Genomic DNA, 14091 nt, shown 5'->3' on the forward strand with positions numbered 1-14091 from the left:
GGGGTGGAGGGGCAGGGGAGTTGAGTTGGGGTTTGTTTTTAAGGGCTTTAATTTTTCATGCATTAATACTTTTTTGTTTGTTTGTCTACCTTCTGATCATCCTGTTTTATACTGAGCACTTAAAATCAAACCTAGCGTTTTAAAGATTCTGGGTAACTGAACTTTCAGCTGTAGGGTTGTGTTATTAATTCATATTTAAACTGAAATTCTCAGTTATCTGTACATACTGGACACTAAAATTAGCACTTTAAAATGCATGTCTTTTAACAAGATGGTTGCACATGGGATTATGAGTGTGTATGTGTGAACATCTAGGTGAATATACAGACTGGGTACAAGTTAACAGGGGTATATTTAGCACCTTCTCACCAAATTCAAACATTTAGAATTTGTTCATAAACAGAAGGAAAAACTCCAGGACAGATCAATTTATTCTGTAACTGTGGTGGGATTATAGTGGACTAAACTCTGCATGTTCATTTTAACAAGATAAGGACTGTACTGTGGCAGGTTAAATTTTGGCTCATACAGCCACCTCTACAATTTTTTTAAATTATTCTTAAGATCAATGTTACTGAACTGGAAGGGAAGTAAACATTACTCATATGCATGCCTACATAATCATCTTTGGATCCAATTTCCCCAAATACTAGCTCTGTTACTCATAATTGTCCACCTCTGTCATAAAGAAAGGTCACTGAATACACCAGTCTCAAGAAAATGATCATATGCAAAGCAGTAGTCACTTTTTACACTGAAAACACACACCTTAGCTGAAAATGTCACCTCCATACATTTCTCTCAAAAGCTATAGTTTGCTAGTTTAACATTAGAAATAAAAGCTCATATTTATTTTCCAGTTTCAAAAAATATTTTGTCCTGTCAACCTGCAATGTATATAAATACTGGCTATTGTGAAAGAGAAGATAACAGAGAAAAACCAACATTTAAAAAAAATAATTCAGTATTAGTGCTCACTAAGTCTTTTGTGGCTGGAGCCCTAGATGATGCAAATGGCATAATCTTTTAGATCAAAACCAATCAGTGCACACCCTCAGAATGCATTAATACCATTCACAAATGGGAACACAAATGCCTTCTCCTAAACCATTTTGCAGCTTCTGCCAAAGAAACCTCTGCAGAAGGGGTGTGTGTGTGTGTGTGTGTGTGTGTGTGTGTGTGTGTGTGTGTGTAAAATAGATATATGCATAATGCACTTGTTTGTACCTGTTTATGACAAAATGTGTACAGAATTTAACCAAATCTTAAAAATGGGCCTGCTTCTTATTTATGTGATATAAATACATGCAAGTTTACAGATCAGAACTCACAAAGCAAAACTATGTCCCTGACTACTGTATAAAAGCAGGTAGTAAAAGCTTAATTACCAGTAGCATTAGGCTGTCTATATTGTTAAATGTGAATTCTGTAATTAAGATGTAAATTCAGTTGTGAGCAGTGAATTAAAAGAGCTTTGAGATGTAGAATAAAAGCTCAGCATTCTGTAGAACTAACACACAGAAAGAAAACATTTTGATCGTATTTTAAAATGAGAGGCATTTAATCATATTACAGTATTAGAATGATCTCTTAGAAAAACATTTTGATAAAAGAAATGCTGTAGTTTTTTTAATCAAAGCAGCACTTGAAAAATATGTTTATCGTTATAGATATCCTTTATTCCTATGTAAACCCAAAGTACTGATCCCGCTACCTGGTCCATTCATGCATATTTCATAAACAAAGCAAAACATCTCCAATGCAAATGTGTACATGTATATTGTTTAATTATATATCTTTAAATATACATATCCACTTATTCTAAAGTAGCTATTTGTCACTATAGTGGCATATGGGTTTGAAATTCCTTCAAACCCCATTTCTATGTGACTATTTTATTGTGAAAGCTAATCCATGATGAATCTCTGTATACAAGTCACTTGGCAAAAGCCATTTCAAGTATAATTTTAATGGAATTTAAGTTATTATTTAAGATATTATTATTAAACCCGCTCAGATCTTATCACACCACACTTTACCTTACGTTTACTTTTGTTCATTATCTTTCAGATAGTGTATTTGTATTCAGATGCTGAAAATGTGATGTCTATTGCCTTCTCTTATGCTGTCTTCCAGTATACTACCTTTTTCAAGTCCACACAGTTTCCACTACTCCTTTGCTCTTCTCCCCATCCAATCTTTCTCTCACCCTATTAACCATCACTACCTTTCCACCAACCATCTTTCATCCACGCAAGCGGCTGTCTTCACTGCCAGTTCTGCTCCTTGGATAACCAGAAACACACAGTGCTATACTGTACGTGTTGATAAACAAAGCAGTTGGCTTCGTCCCTGGGACTCAAGTGCCACCTCCACCAGGGTCTGGAATTCCAACTATATGCTTGAAGTTGGGTTTCCCAGTTAGTGATCGGTTAACAAAAAAAAAGTAAGAAAGAAAGAAGAAAGATTACTGCGTCAAAGAACTGGGACAAGCTGTAGCTTAGTTTCTCAGTAAGCTTGCATGTGCCACACTAGAAAAAAATAGTAAGTACTGGGGGGAAACACAGTCAAGGCAGACATTGGCTTACAGAATTTCAGCAGGGGATACATAATAAGTACACTCACACGTCTGCACCAACATCAAAATCTACAATGCAGAATCTTACCACAAGGAGTCTACAGAAAACAGTGCTGGAATGGGGGGTATCAAAAAAAAGCCTCTGTCACCAGCGTCTGCATCACTCAATAAGCATTACACATCCCCATTTCTGTGTGCATATAACTATCCCCGTGTACAGAACAGTACATCTTCAAGCACCTCACACTTAAATACTACAGACAGTTCAAGGCATCCAAACAGCCACATTCCTAAACCACAGCTACCTCAAGGCAACCGAAGAAGTAACATTCGGTGGCACTTTTACAGTCGCGGCACAGTAAGTCGTGCCAAGTGCATGTTTATCTAAAAGAGCAATGAGCAAGAGACACTTGGAAAGGGGGCAAAAAACATGACAATTCCCAAGCACCTGCTGAGAAATTATTTACATTAAAACAAATGCCAGTTGTGAATCCTACCCTATTTAAGAAAGACGCTCTCCCCACACAGAGCTGTCCTTCAGCAAAATCTAGCAGAGGACAGCCATGTTTTTAATAACATTTGAAACAAACGTTGAAATGACACCTCTTGTTGTAAATGAACTATGAAAAGATCAAGTTAATATTTTCTTATGATTTCCTTTCCACCACTCCACAAAGTAATCAAGTGACAGAACAGTCCTAAATAAGAACATAATACGTGGCATGCTGCTGAACGATCAGCAGTAAAACTATTCTGGTTGCTATCCTGTTGCCCCATTGGATTTGGCTTGAGTTTGCCATGTGTGTTCTTCATGTGAAGGAACGCACCACATCTCTAGATACTGGGTTGTTTTTTTTAAGCTATCAGTAAAAAAGTTGCAAACTTTGTTCACCCGTCTTATACAGTTGGGCAGATTGCAGCTGGTTATTGCATTAGAAACATCTGCTACTACAGTCTCTACTTAACATTAATTGCTTTTTTCAGTTTTAGAAAAATATACATAGTATTAAAATGTGCTTTAGAACTTAACCACAGAGCAGGAATTGTTTTCTCACACAAAAAAACTGGCCTGTTTTCTTAAATTTTGTTTTTTAAACTCAGAAAATTTTGTATAAGAAATCAGTTACCTTACCATATTATGAAAGCACATTCTATTCATCTGATCTTAACAAAACACTCCATATTTTCTTTTCCCTTTATTTTCAAGGACACAGTCACTGATATTTAAATAAATGCCTTCATTGCTATAGAATAGAGCCCTTTCACATTGCTGTAAGTGAATTTTTTCATCTTGAACAGAACACCTTTTCCAAACCCTATAACAGAAAGAAAAATATGTGCTGCCTGTCACCCACCAAATATATATATTTCTCACAAGAGAAAATTTGGGCATTCACTTCAATATTGATATTTCTCTATTACACCAAGCTTTTTTCTGAGTGTATGTTTCTTTAGGGAAGCAGAAGTGCATTACGGTCTCAGACATCCAAGGATAAGATGACTGAGGGAATTCAGTTGCTCTGTTTAATTAATACAGGATTATTTCACTTTCATTTTGTGAAGCTAATAATATGACTGGTGGAATGTCAGTAAAAATTAAATCATAAACTAGTGCAGTACCAAAGGGAAAACTTACTTTAGTTATGGAGTATTCCCAGCAGAAATCTTAAAAATCTTATACATATTTGCACTGATAAAATATCACGCATACTTCACAGGATACTGCAAGCTTTCAACAATCCTTATGGCATGTATTTACAGAGCAAGAGTTAACATTTTGAGATTATACATTAATAAATGAGTTGCAGTTATATTGTTTCTTGAATGTTAAGTGCCACATGCTAAACACAGGAATGCACTCAAGGTCAATGTCCTATTTTAGACCTTTTCAGCAGCTGTGATATTATGATAATCACCTTTAAAATATTCCTATAGAAAGAGTAAATTAGCCCGTTTCACCAGAAAGATGATTATGATAAACAATAAATCTGAAAGAGGACAAATTCATATTTCTTTTTTTTTTCAAGTACAATGAATTGCTCTTCCTTACTGTGATGGCATTTGTGCCTAAGAATAAAGAGTCCACATTATTCCGCTTTTGAATACCCTTTTTTTTCTTCAGAGGCCTCAAGTTTGAAGAAAATGTTTCCCACTCAAATATTACTGTTTTTCATGAAAAATGATGAATTCTCCTTCTTTCCTTCCCATCCCAAATGAAACATAGTATCCTACAAAATAAGGAGACAGAGACAAAAAACCTGGCACCAGCAGCCATTCCTAAGTGAGATAAGGGGTTTGGGGCTGACTAATTGAGGGACAAGATCTAATGGGTCTTTTTTCTATTTTTTTTTTGGTTCTTATAATTTTTTTTGTCTTCCTACCTGACTAGAAGCTCAAAGCACTAAAAATAGAAAAGAAGAAGATGGAGTGCAAATATTTCCCCAGTGAAAACACCAATAATCTTTACCGTGAGCTGACATGAATTGCTTGTTACACTGCCCTAGGATATCATGGCTTGAAGCGACAGCGTGTGTGCATATACACACACACACACACACACACACCCACACACACACCACTAACTATCTCCGTAGCTTTTGTAATGTGTGTTTGTGCATGTGCATGTTTCAGGGGCCCCTATGAAATCTGACTTCTAGCCGATGCACCTGCCGTACAAAACACATTATCTGCAGCTTGCCCTTTTTTTCCCTGACTATCCCAGCCCATCTTCCATCACTCTTCTTTCTCTTTCTCCCCCTAACTCCCCCTCCGCTCCCTTTGCTCTGGCATTTTTATTATTAATGTTATTGCTATTATTACTGTCCAAGCATAAGCTGATCCACAGGGGAGCCTGTGTTATTTAACCCCTCAAGCGCTAAATTCCTTCACATGTGCCAAAGACACAGGTTTGTTGTTGCCTCCAGCAATATCCCAGGAAGACGAGTGATGGCGGTGTCATATCATCACACAGCGACTTAATCTATTGCGACACTCAGGGAACGGGCAACTGAAGAGATTTACAGAACACGCTCTCTGACTGCATACAAAAATATTATCCCCCTTCCCAACAAACCCCAGTCACATGGAACAAAGTGAAACAAATTTTACCCTCCTACCACTCTCATTTTCCACCACTATTATCCAACCCTCCCACTGCATTAATTGTCCTACTGCACCTCATATAACTGTACAACGCACTTGTCTCTCCTTTGTTCTTCCCACATTCTTTGATTAACAAACAGCCAGATCATGTTGAACTGCCAAGTAACATACCCTCAGAAATCTTTTATCCATACACTAGATGACTGGAACCATCACTTTCATCAGGGTTATCTCTGCATGCTGTCTTTATGTTGTCTGACATCCTGCGCATGTTTCTTGAACAATATTTTAAAAAGAGGTTGTGCTTTTTAGAGGTGCATATAACACTATCAAGCCTTCACTGCTTAGCTGCAGGAAACACTGACAAGAGAAAAACACCTACCGCATCTACTGAAAAGTTAGAGACTACATGACATAGTAAGGACTTTTTGTTATCCATTACTGTTATTAACCTGGAATACTACCTCCATACAAAATGCAATTAGTCCTCTCAGGAGCAAGGTGAGATTTTCCATCTTAACTCTGATCTTCAACTGAATTGGGACATAAAAATTTGGGATAAACTAAATCAGTGGTGCAGTATGGATAATCCACCATTCTGAAATATCTTTCAACTTCCAGAAGGTGGTGCCCTTCAGGATGTCCTTACTGTGCAAGCAACTTGGGGCTTTTGCCATTTGAAACCAGCATCTCTGAAATGGACGCAAGTGACGTCTAGCCCTCTACATGTGAACACAAACCTAACGAAATGGAAAAAAGTTATCCAGTTTATCTGTTCACTAGTAACCAGATTTTCCCAGAAGGACCTGCAACACCCATCAATAATAGTTATAGTAGATCAACTTTTCATATCCTTTGTTTAGACAGAACTTTGAGTGACTAAAATGGGGGGGGGAGGTCCGAAAGTGAAAAAAAGCAGGTTATTTCTTCCTTCTCTTACTAAAATCCTAGCTATCAAATGGACAAAATGTAACAAAATCTGAAGATCAGCTCAGACTAGTCCATATTAATTTGAGCCCTTGCTTTGATTCTGATGTAACTCTTACACACAACTCCGCAGGAGTGAGTGAGCCTTTACATGTACAACTTAAAATGATGATGTCTTCTAGATTGCCAGCCAAATGAGTATTTAGGAGATACAAATGGATGCACACATAAAGCACCTGACATGTGAAGCATCATCTTGTGCTTCCCTTCCCTGCCTTCCCTTCCTCCATCCCCATCCCCCCCCAGCAGAGATTAGTTTTTAAAGGGTTGTTATAATATGCAGGTGAAAAATGGGTATATATGATATTGTTCTAACAGTCCGAAAGAAAATGTGATACACTTGTAATTATGCTCACTACAGCCTGCTGCCCAGCCCACCTCAATATCAGAACTTGGGTGATTTTAAAGGAAGTCCCCAAAAAATATAGCATATTGAGATGCTATTTTTTGCTCTCATAAGGATTTACTAAGCACTACTAAAGCTGATAGGTATATAATACCTCATTCAAAAATGTAGCAAGTACTTTTTTGCAGCAATACACAATATCTATCCTGCAAACACTGAAATGATTTTACACTAACATTTAATTTGACCACTTTAACCCTTTTTTACTACAGTGTATTACAACACTTTGTTAAATATGGTGGGTCTTGTCTGTATTTGTTGTGGTTAATGCAATGAAATCATTCACATTTTTTCTAACGGTATTAGCAAAGATGATTAAATGAGACAATATAATCCTAATGTGATCTTCTGCGGCTAGAGCTTTCCATTATTGCTTAAGTTCCTGTCCCACTACCAGCCTCATTTCTATTGATCAGGCAATTAGCTCTATTCAATTATTCAATCTCAATCAATAGATTCAGCTCTATGAGATGTAAACATCACACTTACCCTTGCTCACCTTAATTCATGTACCTGCAAATTTGGATGCATGTCCAACTCTTCTCCCTTACGAAGACGTGCAAAACTTGCCTTTATATGCAACTAGCTCTGCCCCTTTTGTAGACCAAGGATTTGATTGAACTCAGTTGCATTGATCTAAGTGGTCTTTCAGGGTTCAAGCTTGAAAAGCGATGAAATATAATTGTCTGATTCTACATTACTAAACAAAGGGATGAAAGGGATAAAAGCAGGCCTAATGGGTACTTCCCTGCAAAACATTCATGTGAGGTGAGTGCTGCAGTTTCTGAGGCTAAACAGATAGTATTTCATTAGCTTTGCCCCCAAAATCCAACCTGCTCCCTGAGAGAAAATTCAAGTGAACCAACTTCAGATTCGTATCAACAAGACTGAACTTACAGCCCCTTCTCAAGCAAAACTCATACTGGCTTCCATAGTATTTTCCCTAGGTAAAAAATGGGCCTCTCACTAATGTATGAATGTTTATATTATGTATTTATTTCTTGCAGGTTACAGTTTCCAGCTAGAGGATCCACCAGATATTATACAGGCAATAACAAAATAGTCAATTATCCAGGCAAGCTAGTCAAAGAGAGAAGTAATGGGCCTAACTATGAGTTCAGAGACTGCTGTCTTGTTAAATACTGAGCTTCTAAAGTGCTGAGCAACTGCATTCCCATTGCTGTTAATGACACAGAATTGGGCCCCAAGTAACTATGGCTTATGAATAAGGGAATGGTGCCAAAGAGATGTAACTGTAGGAAAATCTAAAGGAGCTTCTGCATTCATCTGTTAGGACATCATTGCTCATAGAGATGTAAAAATCTATCTAATACTGTTGGGGGTAAAAATGAAATGCCTTAAGCCTCTTTCAGAAACAAAACATAATTAGAAAAGACTGAATCTTCATATTGAACTCCTTGCTCCCACTTCAGATTATCAGCTGCTGAGGCATTAACATAAACTGCTTCAGTCTTTTAAGGGCTGTATCTGTATTCTTCAGTACTGTTTGTACTTGATACATGCATTTTCAAAATGCTAACAGTCTTTATTCAATAATGCATTTGGCAGCAAACAAGCATAATTTCTCTTTCAATATATTTCCTAAATAAATTCTCTAAACTTTATTGAGTTAGATCCTTGGATCATGCTTTGGAAGAAGGAACTGTAAGAGCTTCTGAATAAAGTGAAGCACTTAAGCAAATCAGACTTTATTCTTCACCCACTGAGATGGCTGAGATTTAAGATGAAAGAGCTGGGTTGCCTTTTTCTCCGCTTACACGGCAAGGTTCCTTCATTTTCCCTGTTTTCCCAGTAGATTTACTTGTAAATCTGGCTACAGCCACATTTGAAGTCCTGAGGTCTGACTCCTGACCTCAGTTATGTTAGCCCTTCCCTGCTGAAGAACTACCCCTTGGATCACTGACTTGCTATTATTCTATGGTTAATAGACCTGACCTGTGCAATATTTTTTATCTGGCTACAGTCCTATCTCTAAATTCTCTATTTTGAATGAATACCGATTTTGTGACATGAAGTCTGCTATATAATGAAATGCAAACAATGAAAAGGCTAAATCAGTTTACAAAAAATCTATTTGTCAAACAGTGTGGAGATGCTCCCAATTTAGTCTGGGCAGTTCATGCAGCTCTTGATAAGGGAGTTAAAACTGAGCCGTTCCACTGCATAAAAATAGAGGCATCTGCAAAAGAGATACAATTTCTTTCAGAGAATCTTTTCTGTAACCTGTAGCTAATTAAAAAAAAATCCTGGATTCTGGGGGAATTTTCTTACAACCAGGAGCACTGTGTTATAGAAGGCAGCAGCAAAAGCCTCCCCAGCATAGCTCCCTTATGTCACATTTGCATTTCTATTCAGCTACACTGCCTGACAATGAAGCAAATGGGTCTGCCTTATCTGTACAATTCTGGACAACAGAGATTTCTAAGCCATACAAAGGAAGGAGCTTAACATTCAACACTCAACACTTCCCTGTGCAGCCCCCCAAGACCCTGTGGGGAATGCAGCCACATAAACACCTGTCTACACCAAAAAACTCCAACTGTCACATATTATTAGAAAAGGAGCTGGTTAAAAAAGCCATAAAGCCTTTCAAGAAACATGCCTGTCTCAAGGAAAACAAAACAAAACAAAACACAGTCCCAAATTTTGAGATTTTAGGGTATTATACTTGAAAGCTGGCTGGGGAGTGGTCCTAGAATGCAAAGAGGGGATATAGTACCTAATAAATCATTTGCTACACTCTCTGTCCCGTTTTGACTGGTTTTTAATAAACCAAATACAATTGAGAAATCTTTTTATCATAAGAAATGTTCAACCTTCCCCATCCCTCTAGTTTTCATTAGAAAACCCTTAGCAGGTAGCCTTGCTAACTTGTGCCATTTCATTTCAGTATGAGGAAATGTCATACTAATTCCTTCAAAATTAATATCTTCTGATTTAAAAGTTAAAAATGACACAAAAATTGCACAAGCTGAAATCTCCAGCTCAAACTGTGTTATGATAGGACTTAAGTTAGTATTCTGTCATTTTGTGATATACATGTACATGTTTTATCTGTCTTCTTAGTCCATTCCCTTGCCCTACACCCTCAGATCTTCATCTCCACGGTTTGGAGTTCAAAGAGCCTTCTCTGGGAAAGATTTAGCCACATGCACATTAGACTATACGGCAGATTTCTAATAAGGGCAGCAGAGATGGGAAAGAAAGCTAGTCCTCCTTTTGCCCACTTTGAAAGAGGTAGACATCTTAGAGCATATTGTACATTTTACACAGTGTAAATTTAGATTTAATTGATGAGTTGCATGTCAACTCTTCCTTTCACAGCTAAGCAGTGCTGCATACTGCTGAATTTCATGCCAGATGCAGATGCGCAATTCTCTCTCTCACACACACAAGCAGATGCATGCATAGAGCTTTGGGGACCCTTGAGGTTGAAAAAAGTCAATATAAAATGTAATAAAGTATATCATTAGTGCCCAAATAAGGCAGTCACCCTCAGTGAGGAACACAGAAGGGCTCTTTGGATCCATAGAAAGTGTGAAGAACCTTCTATCCCAAATTTAACTACCTCTGATGCTTGAGAAATTGCTGCCTTTATATCATTCCTTTCACCTCTGCAAGACCCTGAGCAGAGGCCACAGTGTATTCTGGCTCTCTAAATGCTAGCAAAAGGACAGCCAATCTATATTGTCCCTGACACTGAAAACAGAATTATTGCTACATATGATCAAAACTATCATTTTTCCAAGATATCAAGTCTCCCAAAACACTACGTATCCTTCACATATGGCAAAGGTGACAGAAACAAGATGGAGGATCAATTTTGTCTTTAAATGTGCAATAACATGGCTCCAGATGACTTCATGGGAGATGTGTATGCAGCACAGGTCAGAATTTAGCCCTTCAACATTAGTAGAACATAGGGATTTTCCTTGCTTTGTATAAAAGGACAATGCAATATACAGAAGCTGCAAGCATAACGTGAATGTTAACCAACAGTTACCATATTGTTGCATTTGAAATATAATGAAATGCATTGACTTATTAGTGGCCACTGTCACAAAGTGAAAAAGAAGGAATGGAGCCTTGACAGTTAAAGAAAGAGATGCTAGGAAAAGCATTTTACATTGATTTGTCCAAGGACAACCTGGATCTCAAGTTAGGTTATCCAATAAGCTTAAGTGGTTATCCAAATGAAAATTAACCTCCAGCCTCAGCTGCCTTGTAAACACTATGCAACAGAAGTTGCACCTTGTACTGTACTTTGCAGAGTGCGTACATAATTTAGATCAGTGCACTGTGTTTTGAAGACACCTATCACCGTGGTTTCAGATGCATTTTTTAAAGGATGCAGCACAACAGACCCAGAAGAATCAGAGGAGGAATTCAACTAATTTATGAGCCCTGCAAGCCTAACACCATTTATCCTGTTCTCTGGGACTTTTACAAGAACAGTTTATATTTTCAGCATCAGGTCAGATGCAATGCTTAGTCCACATACCTAGGATTTTAAGAGCCGATCAACGGGAATTTGGAAAAAAACTTAATAAAACCATTGTGCCAAACAATTCAACATACCTGTCTGTATCTGCTGTCCAATACAAAGGCAGAATGCAATGATTTAGCCTTATGAAAGTAATCCCCCTGTATTTAGGATGGTCAGCTGTTCTACATATAAATGTAAGGGTCCTCTGTCAATTATCTAGTATTTCTAGTATTGTAAAACACTTTGAAAAGAAAATGGATGTGATGATTAGCTCAATTCAATCCTTTTTTTTACTTTCCACGCTCCTTTTACTGAACATTACCTGGCACATTTTTCCATTCCTTTGCTTAGATTGTTTCCCCAAAAGTGCATCGAACTCTAAGAATGAGCCTTCTGACTTTATTTAAATCTGAATGGAACCAGATAATAATCATAAAGATTACCAGCTCACCCCCTCATCTGTATTACTAGCATTGTGTATGCTGTTACTATCTAATGGCCTGCCTGGTTACAAAATTGTCCCACCTTCCATCTGTTCTTCTTGCTGGCCTACTGCCACTTCAGCCTCAGTACTTCAGTCTTCAAGATGTCATTCAACTTGGTTTGCTCTCATACCCATTTGTTTCTCTCTCCATGTGAGATCAACCATACATCTTTCCATGTTTCTCTCTCTTGCCTTTAGCTTCTGTTCCATCTTCTTAGTAAGTGTCTACGTTTCTGCTCCATTTATCATAGCTGGCAGTATGCACTATGCAGGTGTCAAGGAAAGCAGGAGAGAGTTCACTATTCATGATATTGCCTCTCCAGCCTTCTCATGACTCACCATCCAGTCTCAGTTCTTAACTCTAAGCTACATGTTTAGAATGTGTGTATTTGTTCCAGATAAGTCACTTTAAGTTGATACCAAGGTGCATAAAGAAAACAATTCTGCTTTAAAGTCAACAGACACTTCTTCAGTCTCTCTCTCAGCTCTATTTTAATTTTTCTTTTTGTTTACCTCCTGAGTTTTGATGCTGTCATTTTAGCTTTTTATACTTATTGACAAAGAAGTGCATTCAGTCCATAAGAGGATGCTAGAAGTAATGCATATTTACATACCATTCTACTTTTAAAATGCCCAACACTCAGCTGACAGATAAGTTTCTTATTTGCTAATTACTATAGACATACAATGACTAAATACAGTCCATTTTTTTATTTAAGGGACTGTAGAGAAGGGGTAGTATTCTGGACCCACAATGATGACGCAGAATCAAGGATGAAATGCCTAGCCAAATTCTGCCCTCATTTACCTTGACTTCCTTAATATAGTTACAGAGTGACTGGACGCTGAATGTGATCCATTGCCTCTAAATAACTTAACATGTGTATGGACTTTACCTCATATGGGTAACACAGATCCATGTGCTCACCTGCACTAAAGATCAGGCTCATCAGAGTTATGATTAAACTCTGACTGCCATCTATTAACTCTATACACAAAAGATTATGAACCAAAATAAAACCTGGAAGAGCATTCAACTCAGAATAACACCAAAGTAAAATCTGAGTTCATTTTATTATATTATCTAAGATTCAGCATGAAATTCTTAATTCCAATTACAGCTCCCTTTTCTCTCCATTATAAGTAAATTTGAAATTCTTTAAAAAAAAATTAAACATATCCAAGCCACACACCATTCGCTAATATAACAGATTTCCATTGAGATAAGAACCTTAACTGTGAGAATTGTTAGCATATACCACCTAAGTGAAGATACTGAAATGAACACAGTATCAGGTGTTGTGGGGGACGTAGTCTTTCTGGACTTCAGGAAGGCCTTCGACACTGTCTCTCATCCCATTCTCATTAAAAAATTAGGCAGCTATGGTGTTGATGCCTACAGTCAGATGGGTCACAAATTGGCTGCAGGGTGGTAGAGGACGGGTCATTTTCGACCTGGAGGGATGTGGGCAATGGAGGTTCTGCAGGGCTTGGTCCTTGGGCCCGCACTGTTCAATATCATCATCAGCGACTTGGACGAGGGGGTGAGAAGCACCTTGTTCAAATTCACAGATGACACTAAGATGTGGGGAGAAGTGGGCACACTAGAAGGGAAGGGTAAGCTACAACTAGATCTAGACAGGTTACAGGGGTGGGCGGAGGAGAATAGGATGCGTTTCAACATTGACAAGCGCGAGGTGCTGCACTGGGGAGAAAGAACCAGCAGCATACCTATAGGCTGAGGAACTTCCTTCTCATCAGCACAGAGGCAGAAAAGGATCTTGGAGTCATTATTGATTCCAAGATGAACATGGGCCACCAATGTGAGTAGCCTTGTCAGTGAGGCTAACCGCACCTTGTCATGCATCCACAGATGCATCACGAGCAGGTCCAAGGAAGTGATCCTTTCTATGCGACATTGGTCAGGCCGCAGCTGGAGTACTGCATCCAGTTCTGGGCGCCGCACTTCAGGAGGGATGTGGCCAGCATTGAGGGGGTCCAGAGGAGAGCCACTCGCATGATCAAGG

At 38.2% G+C, this 14091-nt stretch overlaps 1 protein-coding gene across 5 annotated transcripts in view; it reads right to left on the reverse strand.

Annotated features, from left to right (window-relative positions):
- Positions 1 to 14091, reverse strand: part of ESRRG (estrogen related receptor gamma) — a 520671-nt gene that overhangs the window by 212512 nt on the left and 294068 nt on the right. The window lies entirely within an intron of this gene.

This window comes from Crocodylus porosus, unplaced genomic scaffold (genome assembly GCF_001723895.1).
Source record: "Crocodylus porosus isolate Cpor-Errol unplaced genomic scaffold, CroPor_comp1, whole genome shotgun sequence".
In the NCBI taxonomy this organism is placed as follows: domain Eukaryota; kingdom Metazoa; phylum Chordata; order Crocodylia; family Crocodylidae; genus Crocodylus; species Crocodylus porosus.